Source organism: Myotis daubentonii, chromosome 3 (genome assembly GCF_963259705.1).
Source record: "Myotis daubentonii chromosome 3, mMyoDau2.1, whole genome shotgun sequence".
NCBI classification, from domain to species: domain Eukaryota; kingdom Metazoa; phylum Chordata; class Mammalia; order Chiroptera; family Vespertilionidae; genus Myotis; species Myotis daubentonii.
The window spans coordinates 202838194-202855271 of NC_081842.1; the positions used below are offsets into that span (position 1 = coordinate 202838194).

At 48.2% G+C, this 17078-nt stretch overlaps 1 protein-coding gene and 1 long non-coding RNA gene across 4 annotated transcripts in view; one reads left to right on the forward strand and one right to left on the reverse strand.

Moving 5' to 3' along the window:
* Window positions 1-379: 379 nt before the first annotated feature.
* Window positions 380-11525, reverse strand: LOC132231457 (uncharacterized). Its single transcript, XR_009452061.1, has 4 exons — window positions 11025-11525; window positions 2993-3167; window positions 2320-2477; window positions 380-1691 (listed from the first exon to the last, which is right to left on the reverse strand). It is a non-coding gene; the product is annotated as an uncharacterized LOC132231457 (long non-coding RNA).
* A 138-nt stretch (window positions 11526-11663) lies between these two features.
* WASF2 (WASP family member 2) overlaps window positions 11664-17078 on the forward strand; it is a 65452-nt gene continuing 60037 nt past the window's right edge. The window contains exon 1 of one of the 3 annotated variants that reach the window (XM_059690622.1): window positions 11664-11833. The gene's annotated coding sequence lies outside the window, so the exon portion shown is untranslated. The remainder of the gene's footprint in view (window positions 11834-17078) is intronic. The other 2 variants (XM_059690621.1, XM_059690625.1) reach the window with 2 other exon arrangements.

Genomic DNA, 17078 nt, shown 5'->3' on the forward strand with positions numbered 1-17078 from the left:
GTTAGAAACATCGATGAGAGAGAAACATCAATCAGCTGCTTCCTGCACATTCCCCACTGGGGATGTGCCCGCAACCCAGGTACATGCCCTTGACCAGAATCGAACCTGGGACCTTTCAGTCCGTAGGCCGACGCTCTATCCACTGAGCCAAACCGGTTTCGGCTAAAATCAATTTTTAAAAAGTAGAATTATAACAACGTGCTCTAGTAAAAGTTATGTGAACGTGGTTTCGCTCTCAAAACATCTTATTGTACTATACTCACCTTCTCTCTTCAAGGAAGCACTTTAAGCTTCTTTCTGGCATGTCCAAATTGCCACCGTCACTGCTCTTTTGCTTTGGGCCATTATGAAGTAAAACACAAGCCCTGTGCTACAGTGATAGCTGATCTGAGTGATAACTGAGGTGGCTTCTAAGTGACTAACCAGGCGACAGGGAGTGTATACAGCGTGGATACCTGCTCCGGGGAAGGACAGAGTGGGTCAGTGAGAGATTTCATCATGCTACTCAGAATGGTGCGTTGTTGAAAACATATGAATTGTTTATTTCTGGAACTTTCTATTTCATATCCTCAGACCTCAGCTGACCGCAAGTAACTGAAACTGCAGAAAGCGAAAAGGCAGATAACGGGGACTACGGTAGTCTATCAGGCACTCGCTCCCCTCACCGTGGCTCAGCTCCGCATACGGTCCCGTAAAACTCACTCCTGGAAGGTGCTTTATTCTTCTCCAAATACTCCTGTGTACTCATTACCTGTTTATGTATTCATCACCTACTGTTTGTAAATGGAGCACTTACTGTATACCAGATGTTTTGGGAGCTGGGCATAGGCAGGAACAAGCTGACTTATTAGTGCGGTAATGGTTATAGCTTGGGGTCTGGGTTTGAATCCTGGTTCTGCAACTTCTTTGTGCTAAGTCCTGGCTCAGCCTCCAACGTGCTGTGACCTCAGGTGACGTACGGAACCTCTCCTTGTCTCAGTTTCCTCATCTGTAAGATGGGGAAACTAACAGTACCGGCCAAACGGATTTAGTGGGATAGTTAATACCTGTAGTCTCTGGCACCGCGGAAGCATTCAGTCAGTGTCAGCTATTATTATTACAGGGTTCACATTTAGTGGGGAGACAGATCCAATTACACAATTAATTATTTAATTACCGCCGTGATTAATACCATTAATACCCAGAAGCAGCACAGGCTGGAGGTGGGGGGAGGCTCCCCAGAGCAGGGGATGGTTCTGCTGAGCTGAGCAGAGTGAGCAGGGGCTGGCCAGGTGAGGTATGAGGTGGGGAGGGGCGTTGGCGGCAGAGCGGTCTCTGAGTAGGCAGCCCCTCAGCTGAGAAGAATGCATTTCTGTAACCTCGCCTCTTTGGAAAACAACGCTGAGAAGTAAGTCAGGCAAATACTCTGTCCCCATTTTCCAGAAAGGGCACTGAGATCCAGAGAGGAACAGCTAAGTCACTGGCTGGTCAGCGACCCCACCTCCTGGTAGATTCTCTGCCCCCACTGATCCATGGGGCTGGAGGGGACAGGCCTGAGAAGAGGCCTTTGTCCCTTTGCCCGCTGGGGTGGGAGCAGCAAGAGCTGAAGCCGCAGCTGGCCACCAGCAGCTGTGGCGGCCAGAACTGCATTCCTTCCCCTGCCAGCAGAGCAAGCCCAGGCTCATGTCAGGGACTGGAACGGTTCTTTTTGTCTTAAAAAAAAAAAAAAAAAAAAAAGGCACTTTAGTCAACATTAAGCTTTCAAACAGACACAGCTCCTAACTGTCCTCCCTACGCCTGGGTCTCTCCAACTCCCCAGGGTAAACCCCCAAGCAGCCAAGTTTCTGGGAAAGGGAATGAGGCCTGGACTTGGAGTCCAAGGACTTCGTGATGAGTCCTGGCTCAGCTTCCAATTTGCTGTGTGACCTTGGGCAGGTCACCAGCCCTCTCTGGGCCTGAGTGTCCTCTGCAAAACCAGGAAGGGAGGGTTGGATGACATCAGGTGGGGTGGGGAGCACAACAACCGGCTCCAGCCAGCTGTAGCAGCTTTACTGCCCTTCAAGTTTGAGGCATTGGGGCCTCAGGGGTCCGGAAGCTGGGGACAGGCAGCCTTTCATCTCTGCTGGCCCAGGGTCGCTGCAGGTTGGCAGGCCCCACATCCCGAGATCGCGTTTCAGGCTTGAAGGGGCCTTCCTGTGACCTCAGCTGGCCAGCCCTGCCCCTGCCCCCCTCCTCCCCATTCTCACCAGAGGAAAGCAGGCAGCATCCCGCCCAAGGTCACCAGCCAGCAAGTGGCTGTCCTTCGGCCTGCCCTTCCCTCCCACCCAAGGCAGCCCCCACCGGACTCCCTCTGTAAAGCCTCGGGCCTCCTGGGCCATTAGGAATCTGCCAGGCAAGGCGTGGTCTCTTTCCTCTCTCTTGTTTCTTGGCTTGTTTTCCCGGTTCTCCAACAGCCGCCTCCTGCAAAAGCCTCCGGGTGCGTGTACAGGAACATTTTTCTTGAGAGAGAGAGAGGGAGAGAGAGAGAGAGAGAGAGAGAGAGAGAGGGAGAGAGAGAGAGAGAGAAATGCAGCCATATTTTGGGTAAAAAAGCAACCAGTTCCTTAATCCTTCCCTGTAAGCGCTGATTCCTTGACTGGGTTGGCTCCAGCCACTGGGAAGGAAGGCCCTGCTGGGGTGAGAGGTCTGGGCTTGTGTCCCGGCCCACCCCACCCTCACCCGCCTCAGTTCTCCTTCAGAGTTTGGTCTGATTTCTAGAGCCAGAGCGCAAGCTGCAGGGCTCAGCAGGGCTGAGAAAGCATGGGCGGGCTGAGGCGGTTGGCTGGGGCCTCTGCCCCTCTGCCCACTTGGCCACCTTCCATGGAGGTCACGAGATCAGGACGCGCCCCTAATCGATCGCCTCCACTCCTGCTCGCATTCCTTTATTCTCTCGTATGAATCCTTGATCTCTCCGCTGCAAGTTCCCCGAGCGCCGTCTCCCATTGTGCCGCTTCCTTGTCCAGCATGGGCTCACGGTTCCCTTTGCGGAAGTCATGCACTTTCACACTCCAAACCTTTATCCATTCGGACACCTCTGTAGGTGTGGAGCTCGGTGTCCCTGCACATCTTGCTCTGTCTGCACAACCCTTAATGATCTGTTGCAGCCCCAGCCCTGGGTGGGTGCTTGAAACACAGTAGATACATGGTCTCTTGAATGAATGAATTCAAACCATAAATAAGTCTCTAGAAATATTCAGAGTGATCTCACAAAAAGGACATTTGATTATGACAAATCCCCGTTAAAAGTGCCTTCCCAGCACCCTGAGAATCTAGTCCAGTTCTCCTTCCCACCACTTTTACCCACCAGCTCCATCTAAAGGTTTCCTCCCTCCCCACCAAGTTTTCTCTTGCCTCTGGGCCTTTGCAGGTGAAATTCCTAGTGCCTGCCACACCCTTCTCCACCTCTCACCTGCTTGGCTCCCTCTGGCCTATCACCCTGTTGGATTACCCAGTGAGCAGAGCAGCCATGTGCTTAGGCACCAGCAAAGCAGGGGCACTAAAAACATTATTTTCAGCCCGGCCAGCATGGCTCAGTGGTTGAGGTCAACCTATGAACCAGGAGGTCACAGTTCAATTCTGATAAAAAAAAAAAAAAATTTTTTTAAACAACAAACAGCGTCTTCTAAAAATAATTTGATGTTTGATAATTTTTTAAAAAAAATATTTTTTTATTGATTTCAGAGAGGAAGAGAGAGATAGAAACATCAATGATGAGAGAGACTCATTGATCAGCTGCCTCCTGCATGCCCCCCACTGGGGATCAAGCCTGCAACCCAGGCATGTGCCCTTGATCAGAATCAAACCCGGGACCCTTCAGTCCGCAGGCCGACACACTATCCACCGAGCCAAACCAGCTAGGGCTCCTATTCTTATTTTACAGTTAGTATTGTTTTTATGTTGAGTTTATATATGGGCTGGGCTGGCAGTAGGTGACATAATCCAGCTCTGATCTTTAAGTCTCAGCCTAGACATCGAATACTCCTCCAGGAAGCCTTCACTGAACCCGTTTAGGTCTCTTTTTGGTAGTCCCAAAGCTTCTCTGGATGCTTCTTTAATATGAATATTTTTACCCCCACAACAAATCTGTAAGTTCTCTGAGGGTCCAGTTAATATCTTTCCACCTCTATACCTGCAGCACTCAGTTTAGGGCCTGGCTCTCTAGCCTTAATTTATTCAATCCCTTTCGCAGGATCTGCACTATGCATCATATTCTATGTTCCCATTTCATAACTCTGTTTGAGGAACTCCTACTCATTCTTCAAGACCCCACTCAAATGACCCCTCCTCTGTAAGCCTGCCCCAACCCCCAGTTAAGGTCTATGCTTCTGTGAGCTCACAGCTCCTGCTGAATTGGCATCTCCCGCTTTAAAATTTTTTTAAAATTTTTTTTATTGATTTGAAAGAGAGAGACATTGATGTGTTGTTCCACAAATTTATGCATTCACTGGTTGCTTCTTTAGGTGCCCTGACTGGGAACTGAACCCACAACAATGGCATATCGGGACGGTGCTCTAACCAACTGAGCTACCCAGCCAGGGCTGGTGTCTCCCTCTTTTTTTTTTGTAATTTTTATGTATGTGTCTTCTCCTTCAACAGATTGGGAGCCACTGGCAGGCAGAGACTGGGTGGACTGACCCTTGGGTCCCCAGTGCCCTGCATAGGCCTGGCCAAAGCAGATAGCAATATATGCTTGTTAAATGAATAGACTAAGAGATGTCACAAAAGAGGGAAAATTTAGGCAGGATTTTGAAGGTAGGAGGAAAGAGAATAACATGTACTTACTAAGGGGATAGAGTCAGTATAGATAAGAACAAATAATCCTATATAATAAAAGGCTAATATGCAAATAGACTGAATGGCAGAACAACCAAAACAACCCAACAACCAAACAACCAGTTGCTATGATGTGTGCTCACCACCAGGGGGTGTGCGTTGAACATAGCAGGTGCTGGATGCAGCGGGATGGTGAAGCAGGTGAGCAGGGGCACCAGACCAAGGCGGGGTGCTGGTTGCTGTCACTGGGGTGAACTCTGGTGGTTACTGAAAATTCTTTGCTCCTGTGCACCATGGTCCTGCCCAGTGCTCGCACCCAATGCCAGTGCCAGCCCCACTGGCAGCCGGTGCCAGAGCCACCACTCGCATCCGCTGCCAGTGCCCAGTGCCAGTCCCAATCACTCAGCAGTGCAGGTGGCTGCCGGCCTGATTGCCCCTGAGGGCTTCTCCACCTCCCCCTGCTCCTGAGGGGCGCTCGGGGCAGCAGCCGCCACTCGCACCTGCTGGCACCTGCTGATGGAACCGGCACCACTCACACCCACTGCTGGCGCAGACCCCAATTGCTCTGCGCTGTCAGCGGGTGGGAGTGGCAGCGGGAGCCGGGCTGCCAGCCTACAGGGACTGGGAGGGGCCATGGTGGGAGGGGCCGGGGGGGCACGGAGGATGGGCCGAGACCCACCCCTGTGCCTACCGCAGCCTCACGGCCCACAGTTCCTTACAAGGTGTACAAATTTGTGCACTGGGCCCCTAGTATTAACAATAATAATGGCCAACTATCACTGAGCACACCATAGTGAAGTGGGTGAGAACAGAGATTATGTTCTGCCTCTTACTGGCTGTGTGACCTTGGGCAAATTATCTAATTTTTCTGTGCCTCCGTTTCCTCATCTGTAAAATATGAGGTAGTAATGGTCTCTACCTTACCAGGAATTAAAGAAGCTAGTATGTGCCAGGTGATGAGAACTGTGCCAGGCGCTGAGAACTGTGCCAGGCGCACCTGGGCATGGTGTGCCTTTGCTGTCATTGCCGCGATCTCCATTGCTGAGCACTTTGGTTGTGCCAGGCACTTTCATCTGGCATCTCAGTCCTCACAGCAGCCTGAAAGGCAGGGATTGTTGTGTCCTTTCACAAAGAAATGTGGTGTAAGCAGGCCACTCACTGGGTAAGTGGCAGAAATGGGATTTGAACCCTGGTCTCTCAGGCCTGCCGCCCACCAATGTCCCTTGACTGTGGCACCTGCCTGCAGGAGGAGGGGGAGGAAGAGAAGATGGCGCAGTGGGAAGGCAGGGAGGCTTCACTAAGCTGGGGCCTCGGGAGCAGAGCAGCAGGCGCTTTTTCTAGAGCTTTCATTTCCGTCTGCCTCTTCCGAGCAGGTGAAAACCCCACAGAGGGCTCTTCGCTGAGCTCTCCCCCTCCCCCTCCCCTCCCCCTCCCAGCGCTGCCTCCTCCCCAAGCTGGGAGGGGGAGGTCAGGCACGCAGCGTGGGGTGTGCAAGGGAGGGGAGGGAGGAGGTGGGGGAGCATCATTCCAGATCCTTTCCCTCCGGCATCCGCCTCGGCCCCATCAAAGGCACTCCAGGAGGAGAGAGCATTCCAGGTGGAAGGAATGGCAAACGCAAAGGCTGTGGATTAAGGATGTGGAGGCGGAGAAAGCCTTGGAGCTTGGCTGGAACTGAGGATGGGGCCCCCTGGGATTGCTCAGTGGAGAAGAACTTGTTTGACGAGAGGGGGGGGGGGGGGGAGAGAGAGAGAGAGAGAGAGAGAGAGAGAGAGAGAGAGAGAGAGAGCAGCTGAGCTGAGAATTCTGCCAGAGGTAGGGTAGTTAGTGGCTGGAAACCATTCTAGACTCTGAGCACAGAGCTCTCTACTGTCTTCCCCTCAGAGAAGGGGTGGCACGGAGGGGCCAGGGTGATTCTTTTTTGGTCTCTTCCCCTAGAATCTCCTTAGCAGGCTTCGCTCTGCCAGCTCTGTACCAGCCACTGACTCACGACTTCTTATGCAATTTCATGGTTTCTTCCCAGCTCTACAAGATCAGCAGTATTCACTCCATTTTGTAGATGGGAAAACTGAGGCTCAGCCAGGTTACATAACTTGCCCAAAGTCACACAGAGAGTAAAAGGCAGCTCTTCGACTCGAACCCCAAACTGTTTTTCAGAGAAGGCTATTTTGCCTGTTATATTGGCTTGGGCTGCGTTCCCAGAGTGCTTGCCATCCCCATAGCAACCAGGAGAGGAACTCTTGTGCTGATAGCACTTTATAGTTTATGCAGGCCTTGTTTTTTCTGCTCCTCACGACTGCCCCAGAGGCAGGGCTGTTATTGTCCCTATTTCATAGATGAGACAACTGAGGCTCAGAGAGGGGGTGTGATTTGGTCAAGATTACAGACCCATTAAGTGGCACAGTTGAGACTCAGACCCAGTTCTGGTGACTCTAAATATCTTTTATACCCCTGGCAGAGGAAGAGGGTCTGTTTCCTGCTCTTATCAGCCTCAGGGGACAAGGAATAGACCTGGGTTACTTTTTAGAATTGATGTGAAAGGAATGAGGGTTGGCCTTGGGAACCTGGGGACTTGCTACTAATAGTGAATAATTTTGTTTGTTTGTAAATCCTCACCCGAGGATATTTTTCCATTGATTTTTAGAGAGCGTGGAAGGGAGGGGGAGAAACAGAGAGAGAGAGAGAAACATCAATGAGAGAGACACAGGGATTGGTTGCCTCTCGCATGTGCCCAGATCAGGGCTGGGGATTGAGCCTGCAACCGAGGTATGTGCCCTTGACTGGAATAAAATCTAAGCCTACACTCTATCCACTGAACCAAAGCAGCTAGGGGGCAGCGAATCATTTTATCCCTCTAACTCCAGGTGATAACTCTGATTCTTTGAATAGAAGAGGGAGGGCTTGCCCTCAAGAGCAGCAACCCCCCCAAAATCAAGGTTTGATTTAAATTCCAGCTGTGCTGTTTCCTGGCTGGGGAGCTTTCGGCAAGTCACTTAACCTCTCTGGGTTTCCTTTGTCTCATTTGTAAAATGATGATAATAATAGGACCTGACTTGCAGGACTGGCTATGCAGATTTATTTATTTGTTTTATAATGTTTGTTTTTTTAAAAATTGAATTTAAAGAGGAAGGGAGAGAGAAACATCAATCGGCTGCCTCCTGCATGCCTCCTGACAGGGACTGAGCCTGCGACCTGGTCATGTGTGGGACTAGAAGTCAACCAAACAGATGACCTCTAGGTGCATGGGATGATGCTCAACCAACTGAACCACACCAGCTAGGGCATGGCTAATGCATAGGTAGCACTTAACACATAGTTGGCACATAGTAAATAGTCAACATCAGTGCTTATTATTACCACCATTAAAATGACAGCATTACCCCCTCTGAAAGCAACTTTATTGTCTACCTTTATTGTCTAAAAGCAGAAACTACCTACGCTCCTATTTCCAGGCAACCTTCAAGCAAAGCCCCAGAGTCTTATCTAGTATAGGCAGTAACTGCTGATATCAATAATAATAATTATTATTAAAAATTAACATTCAGCCCAGCTGGAGTGGCTCAGTGGTTGAGCATCGATCTATGAACCAGGAGGTCACAGTTTGATTCCAGTCAGGGCATATGCCCAGGTTGTGGGCTCGATCCCGTGCGGGTCCTGCAGGAGGCAGCCAACCAATTATTCTCTCTCATCATTGATGTTTCTCTCTCTCTCTCTCTTCCTTCCTCCCTGAAATCAATAAAAATATTTTTAAAATATTTAACATTCAACAACTGCTTACTATGTGCCGATCACTGTGCTAAGTGCTTCACGTTTATTCTTATTTAATCCTCACAGCTCTGGAAATAGAAACAATTATGATCTCCATTTTATGGATAAGGGAACTGAGACTCAGGTAGGTGACGTCACTTGCCCAACATCACTCTGCTAGCAAGTGGTATAACTGTGATTTGAACCCAGGTTTTTTTGTTTGTTTGTTTTTCAATCCTCATCCAAGGATATGCTTGTTGATTTTAGAATGAGGGGGAAAGATAAACATCAATGTGAGAGAGAACAACAATTGGTTGACTTCCGTTTGTGCTACAACCTGGGATTGAACCCACAAGCTAGGTATATGCCCTTACTGGGAATTGAACCTGCAACATTTAGGTATATGGGACGACGTGCTAACCAACTGAGCCACACTGGCCATGGCTGAACCCAAGTTTGCATGGCTCCAAAGTCCTCTATGACAATTAAGGTCAGATGACAACTTGCCCAGTGTATAGCCTCTCGCACCAGCTTTCTCCCAGATGCACCTATCTGCTGGATCTGTTGCCACAGGTTCACCTCCCTTTATGCTGGGAAAACCAAGCACCATTTTACGGAGTGCCCTCAGGTGCCAGAATGATTTATATACATTTCCATGTTGAATCCTCACCTCCACCTTATGGCTCCCTATTATTATCCCCATTTTTTCAGAAGAGTAGCTGAGGCACAGAGAGGTGTAGCAACTGCTCAAGGTCACACAGTCTAAAATAAGATCGCAGAGCCAAGATTCAAATCCAGATGGGTTGGCCTCAGAGCTTGCATTCTTTCAGGAACTATCAGAAAAATATAGATGCCCTTGGAGAATAGCCCCACTTTCAAAGCTAGGTTCCCTTCCCTGCACACCACGTTTGTTTAGGCCCCAGTGAGCTCTGTTCTCCCTTCCCATTGCCACTATCTCTATTGGCCCAGATGTCTTCCACACCCTCTCCCTAGGCCTGCAACACTTCTCTCAACTACCTGCTGCCTCGTTCAGCCCCACTCATCGAGACACCACCTCTTCAGGAAGCGTCCTCCAACCCCACCCCGTCCCTTGACATTTGCTCTTATAAACACATTGCACTTTGCCTTCTTGTTCCTTATCACAGTTTCTAATTGTATTTTGATCCATCTGATCATTTGCTTAACAACTTACTTCCCCACCAAACTCTAAGCTCTATGAGGGTCTGAGTCTGTTTTGTTTGCCATTGTAGCTGCATCACTAACAGGCTGCCCTACATAGTTGGTGTTTAATAATTCTTTTTTCTGAATAGATGAATTTATGAATGAATAAGTAGCTACTAGGCACTTTACACACATGTCTCATTAATTGCACAATTACTCACTGAGTCCTCACAACTACCCATGTTAGAGAAGAGGTAGGTGAGGCTCAGAGAGCTAGAAAGTGGTTGAGTTTGGATTAAATAGAAGGTCAGTCTGACCCTATTGAATCTCTGCACAGCACCTGCTGTCTCCCAGCACCCAGTGGCCACAGACAGGATGTAAATATTAATTGATTGTCAGACCACATGTCCCATTTTGAGCCTGGAGGTCATGACTCAGCCAGCACTGGGGCCATGGACACCACCTGCTTGGTGGTCTCTGTCCTTCTAAAGCTGCTTCCCCTCCCGTCCCCCACACTCCCTTCGACTTCCTTTTTTTACAGAGAGGGAAAATGGTCTACGCCTGCCCCATCTCGTCTGATCTCGGAAGCTAAGCAGGGTCGGGCCTGGTTAGTACTTGGATAGGAGAGGGAAAATGACTAGAAATTACAGCCAAGGCAGCCAGCTCTTCTGGGAGTAGCCATCCTGCAGTGAAAAGAGCACTGTCCTGAGTTCAGAGGGACCTGGATGTAAATCCTGGCATGGGTGCTGCCCCACCGAGGGCCCACAGTGGCGTCACTGCCTCTCTTGGAGCTTGGGACCGCCTTTGGGATTCTGTCTGGGTTGCTGACCAACCTGTCATCCCTTACTCACTGCCGGATTCTTAGGATACCAGAAGCACCAGAAGCAGATCAGGCACACCCGGAGGAGGATCACTTTCCCCCTGAAACCTTAGTGACTGACAGTAGCTTTGCCTGAGTGGGGGTGGGGGTGGGGCTGTGCCAGACTTTGGTGACCAGAGATGGGAAGCTGGCCGGGCACCCTCAAGACCCTCCCTGGAATGGGGAGGGTTTGGGGGAGGGAAGTCTTTCTCAGGGGACACCAGGCCTGCAAGGGAGACATACAGGAGAGGAAACCAAAATATACAGGTTTGAGTCCCAGGGTTGTTTCAAATTCCCTGGGTGACCCGGGGTAAGTCATAGAGTTTCTCTTCTCCAAAACAAGAACACCATCTGTCTCACAGAGTTGCTCTAGAGAATTAAACGAGGTATCTTTGCTAACTTGCGAGCGTCACGCGGATATCCAGCTGCAGCCTTTTATAACCAACGAGATGCACATATACCCACTCACGGGACTGCTCCTATTTCGCAGGACAAACTGAGACCCAGATAAATTCATGAAGTGGTCTGAAGTCGCAGAGTTAGGTGGGGGCCATCTGATCCTGGCCTTTCAGAACCGTCTTCCAAGTTCCAGGACCCAGGGCCTCCCCGCCCCCCCGGATTGGATCCTGCAGTGGAGGGTTCGAGCCAGTGACTCACTCTCTCCACCCAACTTTCTGCCCCACCTGAGACCGGGAGGGAAGAGACAAAACGATGCGCAACTTGAGGGGTGTCCACAGCAAGTGCATGAGTTTGGCCCCTCCGCTCCACCAAGAATACTGGTTCTTTTTAACTCTAAGAAAAAGAATTCGTCTTTCAATACACTTTGCAGGAGTTTTTATACTTTCTTAGCTGGAGTTTTCCTGCTTTGAACTTAGGAGTTGATTTAATGGAATCTCCACCCCCTTCGCACTTGGTTTGCCCCCCGCTGTTTACTCCGATTGCGGAAGTAGCTCGGGTGGAGCTCCCGGACAGTTCACTTGAGTACGTCTTTTGCGTGGCTATTTAACTGGCATTCCGTTCAGGCCAATGAAAGGCCCGGAAGCCCCAGGCGGGTGGGGCAGAGAGCCAATCAGGACCGTTGGCGGGGTGTGGCTGCGTCCCAGGGCGGGGAATCGCGTAATGGCGGACGCGGGCCGGTGAAGCACCGCTGGGGGCGTAGTGCACGGACCGGGGTCCAGCAGTGTGGCAGCTACCTGGGCGGCCCGCGGGGACAGAGCTGGGGCGGAGAAGGGCGACCGGCCGGCCCGTCTGTCGCTGAGGGCGGCTGCGCAAGGCCAGGTGAGCAACAAGTCCCCACGGGTGGCCCCGCCGGGAGGTGCCGGGCCGGCCGGGCCGCCCCTCCCGAGCCGCGCTGGGTCCTGCGGGAGCGGGGGCCTCGCCTGTCACGGGGCCGCAGAGGCCGGTGAGCGGCCTGCGCGGGGCGACGTCTCCCTCTCCACTCCCCTCCCCCGAGCGCAGGGATCCTGGAGATCCTCTCTGGGACTCGGGGCCACCGAGTCTGTGCGGTTTCGGAAGTGCCCGAACCTGACCCGGCGCTGCCACCAGCTCGCTGTGTGACCTTGGGCGAGTCCCTTCCCCCCCTGGGCCTCAGTTCCCGATTTTTGAAGCGGAGACGTTGCAGTCTCCTATGTACATGAGATGGATCCCAGATCCTGTCTGAGATCTTGGGCAAGTTCTTCCTCAGGCGGAGCCTCAGTTTCCATCTATGGGCCATGAAGGAATTGAGGTGCTTTTTGAAACGCCTGGCCTGCTAAGTTGCCGAATGGCGGTTGGACTGTGCATGTGTGTGTATGTGTGTGTATGTGTGTGTGTGTGTATGTGTGTGTGTGTATAGCTATGTGTGCAGGGCGGTGCTGCAGAGTAAGGGATAGTGGCCAAAGGGGCTTTTCCACGAAGACCTTGGACGGCCCCCAGAGTGTGATGGAGTGATGTCTGGTTCCTCCAGGATCCTGGAGCCTCTGAGATGGGACGTAATACATAGTTCTCCATAAAATCAGAAGAGGAAGGAACCCTTGGCGCCTCTTGGGGCTGCGATTGAAATTTATGCCCCAAAGAATTCAGGAAGAGGAGGAGGAGGAGGAGGCGAGAACATGCATGGCGCTCCCGACTGTGTGTCAGACCTTTAGGCATCTATTCTTTCATTTTTTTACAGCTACCCTTGAGAATTTGCACATACAGAAAACTAAGTGAAGGAGTTAAGTAACTTGCTCAAGATCGCCCAGTAAGGTGCAGAGATTACCAAGGATAAGGTGTTTCCTTTGAGGCTCCCTGGGCAGTGGGGAGGTCTCTGTCCGCGTCCAAGAAGCTTGCTTTGCCACAAATGGGGTGAGGGGTCTGGTCCCAGACACTTCTGGCACGAAGATGAGCTGGGTCTTGAAGTCCCCTTTGTTGAGTCTGTGAGTAGTTGGAAAAGACCGTTTTTCTAAGTTGTCAGCGTCACTTTGAAGTGTGTTAGAACTCGGGAGAGCTCGGTTTGCATCCTGGCTGGCTGGCTGGCTTGTAGAAGCAAGTTCACCCACTATCTATGGTGGGTCGGCTTCACACTGGTTTCAGAGTGCTGCCAGCCTGGTGATTTTCCCTCCTCCCTATGAAGGCCAGGTTTTCTTGGGACGGAAGAAATTTCCCATTTGTTAGTTCAAATGTCTTTGGATTCTTTGAGTAAAAAGTTCAGCAGCCTTCCTCCGATTAAGCATGTTTCTTTGTGGTCCCTGTTATCAGAGTCCTAGCTGATTAAAGATTGTGGGCCTAGATTGGGAGGTGGCTGGGTACTATAAATTGCAGCCCTTAATTTTTCCAAACCTCAGAGCTTTCGGTTCATCAAAATGGTAGGATTGTCAATGTGTATTGTTCTCGGATGTCCATAGTAGGGAAGAAAATTGGAAGAGGAAGTTGCAGAGAAAGAGGGCGTTTCTTAGCAGTGGAGCCAATATGTATTTCTTTGTTTGAAATTCTAAAACCAGAAGGCAGCAACTGCAGGAGGAAGGAAGGAAAGGACTGTGAAACTTTTTTCCCCCCCAGTTCAAATATATGCAAGAGCTGTCCCTGTCCGACTCTGCTTTTACAAAAAGAAATCAATTGTCATTTGTTCAATGTTTAGAAATTATAATCTGGAATAAGATCATTTTAGATCTTAAACTCTGAGATAAAATTTTTTAAAAATCAGAACATTTTACTGGGTACGGTATGTTACTTATCAGTAGATGATTCTTTTTCTCAACATAATTAACCAATTGCAGTCTTTGGTTCTCTTTTAACTATGATTTAAATTAGTGCGTTTTAACCTTAGAGGAGTTGATCTAGGTATTGGATGATGCAAATGTCACCATCACTTAAAAAACACATAATGGTATTTTAGGGTTTTGACATTTGTTAAAAATCTTTTTAGTGCTTTATTTTAAAGGATTGTGTACTGTGAATTACTTATAAGACACTGAATTTATTGCATGTGAACATCTACCTTTATTCTAGTATTGGTTATATTTTCCGTATAATATTTAATTTTAATTAGTATACCAGTCCAAAGTACCTTGTGGCTAAAAAAAAAAAAGTTCTTGGGGCTGCAAGTGTTTCTGAATTCAGAAGTTTTTGGATTTTAGAAATGGAATATAGTACACGTACTGTGGTTATGTAACATTCAGAGAGGTATGGGGCAGCACCTTGTAATCACACACATTACTGTTTCTGTAGTAAAATGTCAGACTATTCGAGCCAAGTGGGATAAATAAATACTATAAATAGCCTCATGTCAATTCACATCAGGTTTTGCTGCCAAATGAATAATGAAAAACTTGTTTTTTGTAGCCTTTTGGATTTTGGAATTGAAGTTAAGGGATAGTGAACCTTTATGGGTAAAACTTATATGATGACAAGAACAGTTACAAGAAAAAACATTGTAAACCAAGCTAATGTCAAAGTAATGGGTTCTAAGAACAGTGTTACATAGAAGATACATTTTTTTTAAAGTATATTTTATTGATTTTCCACAGAGAGAAAGGGAGAGGGATAGAGAGCTAGAAACATCGATGAGAGAGAAACATCGATCAGCTGCCTCCTGCACACTCCCCACTGGGGATGTGCCCGCAACCAAGGCACATGCCCTTGACCGGAATCGAACCTGGGACCCTTGAGTCCGCAGGCCGACGCTCCATCCACTGAGCCAAACCGGTCAGGGCGAAGATACATTTTTGTTTGTTTCATATAATAATCTTATTCTAATATGTGCCAATGTGCATTTTTCCTTAAGTACTAAAAATTGCCTTTTTTTTTTTTTGAGGATCTGTTTCTGATGATCCCTAATCATTTCTTTAAAATGTATTCATTTTTATTAATCCTTATTTATTTTTGTTAATCCTTACCCTAGGATATTTTTCTCATTGCTTTTCAGAGAGGGTATAAAGAAGGGAAAGAGGGGAAGAGACAGAAAAAAACATCGATGTGAGAGGGACACTTTGATTGGTTGCCTCCCAAACAGACCCCAACCCAGGCCAGAGATGAAACCTGCAACTCAGGTACATACCCTTAACAGGGAATTGAACCCGAGACCCTTCAGTGCGTGGGCCAGTGCTGTAACCACTGAGCCATGCCAGCCAGGGCCAACATTTACCTTTTAATACACTCAGTGGTCAGTGTTTTAGATGTTTGACTGATACCCTATTACCTCCACCCCCTTTTTATTTATTTAATATATTTTTATTGGCTTTAGAGAGGCAGGGAGAGGGAGAGAGAGAGACATCAATAATGAGAGAGAATCATCGATTGGCTGCCTCCTGCATGCCCACTACTGGGGACTGAGCCCACAACCCAGGTATGTGCCCTTGACTGGAATCGAACCTGGGACCCTTCAGTCCACAGGCCGATGCTCTATCCACTGAGCCAAACCAGCCAGGGCCCCACTTCCTTTTTAATGTTTTTATTGATTTAGGGAGAGAGAGAAACATCAATGTGAGAGAGAAATGTTGATCGGTTGCCTCTCCCGCAGGTGCCTTTTATGGGGATCAAACCCCAAAACCTGGGCATGTGCCTTGACTAAGAATAGAACTATCGACCTTTCATTGCCTAGGACTATGCCCAACACATTGGGCAGGGCTACCCCTCTCTTTAAAAAAGTAATTTATAGTGTCTTACACTCCTCTTTGTATAGCAATTAAGAGAACTGCACCTTTTCATACAATTCAGAGAAATAGTTAGGTGAGGATATGTAGATTCACGTTTGCAGAATTTAAAGCTGATGTTCCCTTCAGGGTGGTATTTAGTATAAGTTATCACTGCTGGATGGTATTTATGTCAAAAATTTTTATTTTTGTCCTAGCTGGGTGGCTCAGTTGGTTGGAGCATTGTCCTGTACACCAGAAAGGTTGCAGGTCCGATTCCAGGTCTGGGCACATACCTAGGTTGTGGGTTCAATCCCTGGTTGGAATGCATATGGGAGGCAGCCCATCAATGTTTCTCTCACATCAATATTTCTCTCTCCCTTCCTCTCTCTCTCAAAAAAAATTAATAAAACACAACCTTGTGTGAGGATTGAAAAGAAAGAAAAAATTATTTTTAATTTATGAAGCCTCCATAATTTGCCCATCTTGGAAAAGAGTTTTCTAAAATATGTTTAATTTAGAGTATTTTTATTTTAAGTCTATGCTATATGAGAAATGTGAGTTGACTAGTCTTATGAATTTGGGTGATTTCTTTAAATGGCCAAGGACCTCTAAGAGCATATTTGCAAAAACTCAGTTTACTCTTTACTTTTCTTGAACATGCTAACTATAGACTGTGGTGACTGGGATTGTTGGAAGTTAAAGAATTATTTCTTTCTAAAAGAAGTTCCATGACAGCATGAATTTGAGAGATTCTGAACTTCAGGATACCCCATTTCCTTCTATTTGGGGGTCTCCACAGTTCCCGAGAACAATAGAAGATAGAAGGAGCATAGACACGTATAGCAGAAGTTGCAGGTGGAGTTGGTGTACAATTGGACCAGGGAATAGGAGCAATTCTTATCCACATTACCCCAGTTTCTTCTATTTCATAAGCACAGATAATATTGTAAAAGGATTACAAATTAGTGGACTAACATTCTATACCAAGACTGTTATGATTATTCCTCAAGATAGGAACTCTGTCTTATACTTCTTTTGTACTCTGTAATGCCTAAAGGCTAGGGAACCAAACTTATCTTGCGTCAGAATTTACCATTTAAAGATATTCATATCTGGCCTGGGAGCTTCGATGTCAATGCACAACCAGGATTGAGGACCACTGACAAGCACATTATAGGTGCTCAGTATATACGTATTGATTAATTCACTGGCGTGAATTGGGTAGTGTGAAAGAGGCCCCAGATTTTTTTATAAAGTAAAATAGCTTTCCAAGATACCAACACACATCGATCAGTTGGCAGATCTGGACCCATAGTCAGTTCTTTGCTAGCTACTCTGCCAGTATTACCACCCTGATTTTATGACCTAGGCATGATTACTCTCTGTGTCAACAGGCTCTTCAAAGTTTTGTTTACTTCTCCAGTGGTGGC